This window comes from Tachypleus tridentatus, chromosome 13 (genome assembly GCF_004210375.1).
Source record: "Tachypleus tridentatus isolate NWPU-2018 chromosome 13, ASM421037v1, whole genome shotgun sequence".
Classification (NCBI taxonomy): domain Eukaryota; kingdom Metazoa; phylum Arthropoda; class Merostomata; order Xiphosura; family Limulidae; genus Tachypleus; species Tachypleus tridentatus.
Window position 1 is genome coordinate 254,930,158 of NC_134837.1, and position 6,806 is coordinate 254,936,963.

General features: G+C 32.1%; 1 long non-coding RNA gene across 2 annotated transcripts in view; it reads right to left on the bottom strand.

Moving 5' to 3' along the window:
• The window catches only part of LOC143240485 (uncharacterized), a 31,611-nt gene extending 27,511 nt beyond the window's left edge, over positions 1–4,100 (bottom strand). For both annotated transcript variants that reach the window (XR_013021785.1, XR_013021784.1), the window contains exon 1: positions 3,818–4,100. This is a non-coding gene — a long non-coding RNA (uncharacterized LOC143240485). The remainder of the gene's footprint in view (positions 1–3,817) is intronic.
• Positions 4,101–6,806: the final 2,706 nt, after the last annotated feature.

The following is a 6,806-nucleotide window of genomic DNA, read 5'->3' on the forward strand; positions in this document are numbered from 1 at the left end:
AAAGAAAGAACTAGCAGGTTTAAAGCTTCATATACCAGAGTAAATGTATGCCATAAGCTAGATATGACAAACCTCAGTTAGGTTCCTTTTGTTATGTATTATGTTTATTCCTTCAAATTCAAGTGCTTACCCACCAATAGGGGGAGTAACAAAGTTAATTTAGTTTAGCTGTTGGACAATGAATAATCTGTTTTTGCATATTTCATCATACGTTTTTTTGTGTATATATAAACACACACACATGGACATTTAACTGAATGATACAGGCATACTTATTTCAAAAAAACTACTCTGGAAACAGTGAAATTTATGTTAAAAGTTCCAAAGTTTTAGGAACTTTTCAGGATGTAATAAAGATGTAAAGATGCTTTCTCATTAAACGTAAACAACATCGACTAACTTTTTAAATCGACATACGAAACTAAAAACATAGTTCCTCTTCTGTGTTTTTAAGTTTCAAACATTCAAGATGAGTTATTAACTTCTACATAAATACACTAATGATAGTGTATATGAAATATTTTCAATGGCATGTAAATTAAATATTTATCCTCTGCACTTAACTTTGAATTATATAAATATATAAAAATTCTATCTCATCAAAGTAGACTTCAATGTCTACTATAATGCTGCATACTCACTAGGCCTACCAATTAAGATTTTACTACTTGTGGGTTATTTTACTGTGCAATGTGCATACTGTAATTAAGCAAGTACACAAGTTATTATTACAATAAGCACACAGCACAGTAAAATAAGCCACAGATACTGAAGTCTTAACTTTGCATGATATTACCCACACATAAAATGTGGTTGACATCTTGACAAAATGCCTAACTGCTCAGGTAACACTGCTTTGTAGTATTCTGCGGGTAACCAGTTCTTGTGAGTGTTACACCTTAGGATATCAAAAATAAAGGGCCAACATTATTCTCCTAATAATGGTGTTTAGCTCACATGCACACTGAATACTAGTACTTAGCCAAGGTGATAGTATGCATTAAAAACATTAATTAAATCCTCAAAAATACATCAACTGCTTAGAAAATATGACGCCATGTCAGTGTACATCATAAACTTTGTGGTTTCTCTGTGCAAGGAATAATTCTATCTCACCCATAGATTAATATAGTAAAATATGGACCTAATTTCATGTGGTTTCTCTGTGCAAGGAATAATTCTATCTCACCCATAGATTAATATAGTAAAATATAGACCTAATTTCACCCTTACTTCCTCGTTTTCTCTCTAAAGTAGATCATACGTGATTTTATGGACTCGTAGAGCTAAGGTCTGGGGTTTGATTCCCTCTGGTTGATAGAGCATATATTGTCTGTTGTGTAGTTTTGTACTAATTAAACAAAGTTCTTGTTATCCTACCACAAATTAAACCTGAGATACAGTTTCTTTGATTCAAAATTATGTGTAACAATGAGAAAATCTTTACTCATATTCTAATAAAATACCACAGTTATTATTTTGTTAATAAACAATCTTAAAATATCAGCTATTATTTTTAAATAAAATATACACATAGGGAAGTGAACAGGAATTAATAATCCTGTAATTCAAAAGGATAAACTAGATGAACATAAAAAAATATATTTTCTTTCTTAATATGTAAATATATTTCTTCGGGCAAGTATAATTAAATCATACTGTATAAATATTTGATAATATTGTCAATAAACAGAAACTGAGTCATTGTTTTCCTTTCTTCATTTTAACATAACATAATGTCCTGGGACAACATAGGACCCATTGGTCCATCTAAGCTCTCCAATCCTATAAACTAAAGTAATTTAAATAAAAATCTTGAAGAAAGCCCTTATAATTCATGTACTAATCAAGTTTTTTTTTTCACTAATTTCATTGAAATGTATTGCCTCTACAACATCCAAAGGCAACTAGTTCTAAAGGCCAAGAACACTGTTACAAATTTGAAAATGTCTTAGCTGAAGATGGCTCCTACCATATCAAAATTTTATACTATGTCTCTTAACCCTACTTCTCACTGTTCAACATAAGCATTTCCTCTTACAATTTTAAAAATCTCTATCATATATCCCAACTTTCTTTGTTCCAAGAGGAAACAGTTTGAAAGATTTCAGCTTCTCCTTGTGGTAACCTCTCCATCCCAGATACCACTTTAGTAACCCTACACTGAACTATTTCAACATTTTGGTGTATCTCCTAATGTAAGGAGCCCTAAATTGAAAATGTTATTCCAAATGTGACCTAACCAGTGACTTGTACAATAAAATAACCGTTTTTAGCTTATATTCAATATTTCTAAGGATACAACTGAAAATCCTATTTGCCCTACCACTAGCAACAGCACACTGGTTGGATGGCTTTAGAAACTGTTCAACTATTTACCAAGGTTGCTTTCTTCCACGACACTGTCTAGGTTAGTCCCATCCAAAGTATACTTATAACTGAAATTATGGTAATTCATATGCGTTATGTTTCTCCAACAGCATCAGGTTATAGATTTATAAAGAGTATGTGTACAATAAAACACAGTTCTGTATACCTTTTCATAATAAGAATTATACTCGGTGTGTGGCTACACTAACCCTAACCTCACAACAGATCTTACCACTAAGAAGAATTAGGGCTACAACATGAACTAGAACACTTCTTCCTTGACAACAAAGACTACCCTTTGGTCATATTAGAATATATGTTTGTACTGTGGGTTGTATTTAGGATCAACCCTCAGTAAAGAGGGAACAGCACTTCTGGAGGAAAATGACACTTTTGTACCTGAAGATGACCAAAGTACAAAGTTATGAAGGTATACGTGGAAATTGGTGAACATGTAAACATTTTGTTTTATCAGTTTATACATTTTTCTTTAATAAAAACAATCGCTAGGACGATGACCAGAATCAATGAAAAATAATTATTTAGATAAATTGATAAAGTCATTAATATGTACAAAATGGAGGAAGCTTCACTTCCCCTAGCAACAAATATAATTAACTAACTGAAGTTAATTTTTCTAATTATTACTATTTGCAATTATTCCAGTCATCCAAATCACATATGAGAGTAATTGATTAATTGAGTGTAAGCAATTAATGAACCTGAACATTTATATATTACCATATGCCACAAATTACCTAGTTCTAATTAAATTATGGTAATGTAGAAAAATGGAGTGGGGAGGTATAAGAAATCCACCATTTTGAAATTAAGAGCAGGGCAACTGAACCATAAAAAAACTTCATTGTTTACCACAGTTAGTTTAGTTTTCTCTTTTTAAAGGTTTAATTTTATCTAGGAATGTTAGGATTAGAGATTTTAAAGAGAGATCAGAGGAGTTAACTAGGCTTGTTGCAGTTATCAGCATAACTTCTCAGTACTTGTGGTTGACGTATACTTAGCTGAATCTTGAATGATATTGAAGTGATTAAGATTTAAAACTTAAACTGTTAAAACTACACTTGCAATAAGTGAAAAGTTTCTGATATTAAATAAGAAAACTTAAAACGTTAAAATTTCTCAAAATAGATACAGTAATGTCAGAAGTATATTTAAAAACCTGCATATTGGTTGTGTACATATATAACGTTTAAGTGAAAAAGTTACGTTTCTCACGTTCCTATTCATAAGTGTGTATTACAAATCACCATAACATTTTAACAGATTTTGTGGTAATTAAAAAGTATAATGAATATACTTGTTTAGTACAAGTTTATTAACGACAAAAATATATGAAAGGTTTCCCGAACTTCAAAACAAACTTTGAGCTATTACTCTGATATTCTACCTAAAACAGTAATGACAAGAAGGAAAGTAGTCCTATTACCTGTAACAGATAATTACTAGAGATGAGCTGCACTTCAGTTTTTACAAAGTTCTAAGAATAATTTGGTAAAGTTTTTGAAAACAGTACATATTACCAAGTCTTATAAAAAAAACAATTGAGAAAGTTGGGCATTGAAACGTTATTTGAAATTTGAACACACTAACAAATCATCCTACAACATTCATCTCAAGGTACCCACAGTTAAACGAAATTTTTACATTATAATCACTAAACAAGTCTTAGTAGCAGGAAATACACAGCGTATAATAAACTGGAACTAGAAAACGCCACCTTAAGTTACTTTTGTGAACTACTGGTTTCTACAATAGTATTATGCATAACGCATTTTGTTTACATAACTTTGTTCAACATTACACCAAATTACGCTAAATATAAAGAGAGCTGAACTATTCACCAGTGTTTTATGAAATTGTTTCAGAAACCATTAATCAGATGTAACATTATACTCTCATACTAATCATTAAACTTTACTTATAAATTAATTGGTTGATAATTCACAGATTTATTAAGATATTTAAATATACATTTGGGAAAAATAATTGTTACAACTCCTTGTAAGTTATTACTTATTCGAGAAATGAAAATAACCATTTATCTAATAATTTCACGATTCCAATTCCTCCAAGTTTTACTCTGTTTATATAACTTACATGACGAAGTAAATAAATTTCCAGAAATATATTTAGTTACTATAAATGTATTATCATTAATGATTCAAGTTTTCGGAGAAAGTTGTATATAGATTTTGCTATACTGGTGTCATAATGACTTGTGCATATGTAATACATCAGTAGATAGGTAACTGATGAACATATTCTACCAGCTTTTCACCCTTCATGTGCACTTTATCAAATACACAAGTATGTTTATATTTTGTATACTGGTGACTTGAATCTAAACGGTAAATAGCTGATGATTTAAAATTACTTCTTACATATAACTCGTCTATTTACAGTTAGTTTAATGAAATCTACTGTGTTATATTTTCTTTTTTTTCATTATAATTACACTTTTAGCAATTATTTTTGCATCTACAGCCAGGCCCGGCATGGCCAGGTGGTTAGGGAGCTTGACTCGTAACTTTAGAGTCGTAGGTTCGAATCGCTGTCACACTAAACATGCTAGTTCTTTCAGCCGTAGGGGCGTTATAATGTACGGTCAATCCCATTATTCGTTTGTAAAAGAGTAGCCCAAGAGTTGACTCGGATTTCGAGTCGAATGTTTTAACCACCTGGCCATGATGGGCCCGCAGTAACAGGACGTGAACATAAGATCTGCAGGTCCATAGACCGTAGATTGAAAGAAAGTAATCCAAAATATTAACTAGCTATCTTTCTTCTGTCTTTGTGTTTTGAAAATTAAAGACGTCTAGCGGAGATGACCTTCCAATAGCTTTACACAAAATACAACCACTAATTTTTGATATTACATCATCTGTAAATAATGCATTAACTTTAACTTTCTAAGCTAGCTATAGTTATAAAATAAACTTTAATGGTTTGCTGGATAGATGCTAAACACAAAGCTACATGATAGGCTACCTTTTCTCTGCCCATCACAGGTATCGAAAATCTATTTTTAGCATTGTAAGCTTCTTCCACTATTCAATTACAACATATACCATTGAGCCAACGTGCATGAACGAAACAAACATTTGTTTAGTTGAACGTTAAAGAAGTTTACTGTAAACCAAGGCTCAGGAAGGAAATTACATCTACCTTTTGTTCTTTTTGAGCTACGGGGTTTACTAGTGTTGTGTTCAGGAAATATGGTTAAGAGCTGAGTGGTTAAAGTTTAATGAAGTAACGTGTTTCTATTGGAAAAAAAAGGGGTGGCTTTTGAAAGACCAATCTTTGTTAGTTATTTTTTGGATGCTTCAACATCCATCCTAAAAAGTACAAATTAACTATTGTTAGTCTTACAGTACGAAATTCAGAATAAAAGAGAAGCGTTTTAACATCAATTGTGTTTACAGTTAGCAACCTGTATATATACGATCATTAAATATAATTATAATAAGTAACTTTTTATTAATGTTGCTATTATTACAATTGGATAGTGGTTACTAACTGTCCTATAATATACCCGGAGGAAAAATCTTCGTTCGAATCTCCATCGCTAGCGTATGAAAGACAATCCTTTTCAAGACTTTCTTGAAGACAGATAAGCGGTCGAAAAGTAAGATAAGAACTAGTTAGCAATTGGTGTGTTATAATAATACTTCGCCCGGCATGACCAGGTGATTGAGGCATTCGACTCGCAATCTTAAGGTCGTGGGTTCGAATTCCCGTCACACCAAACATGCCCGCTCTTTCAGCAGTGGGGGCGTTATAATGTGACGATCAGTCACACTATTCGGTGGTAAAAGAGTAGCCCAAGAGTTGGCGGTGGGTGGTATTTACTAACTGCCTTCCCTCTAGTCTTACACTAGTAAATTAGGAACGGATAGCGCAGATAGCCTCCGTGTAGCTTTGCGCAAAATTCAAGAAACAAACAAACAAACAAACAAACAAACAAACAAACAAACAAACAAACAAACAAAACAAATACTTTTGGTAAATGCACAATACTGTGTAAAAGTGTTAGGATAAAATTAGAAATTAGATTTCAGGCTACTTTAAAGAACAGCAGAAGATAAATAAGGTGAAACATCAACATGTTATTAATCTTCAGGTCCAGTACAACAGAAACTCAGTGTAAGTGTTTGAGTTCAGTAAACAGTTAATATATTGTGTGTTCCCCTTTGCTTTAATAAGTGCATACAATCTTTTGGGCATTGTTGCAACATATTTAATCAAAGTGTCCTTTGGAGTTTTACTCCAAATGTTTCTAGTACACTCCCATAATATTTCTTGGAAATAACTTTTGATTTGTCAAGTTTTTGATCTACCATATCACAGATCTGTTAATTTGGGTTGAGATCGGGGCTCTGTTGGGGACATTATATTATATGAATGACTCCAGCAGC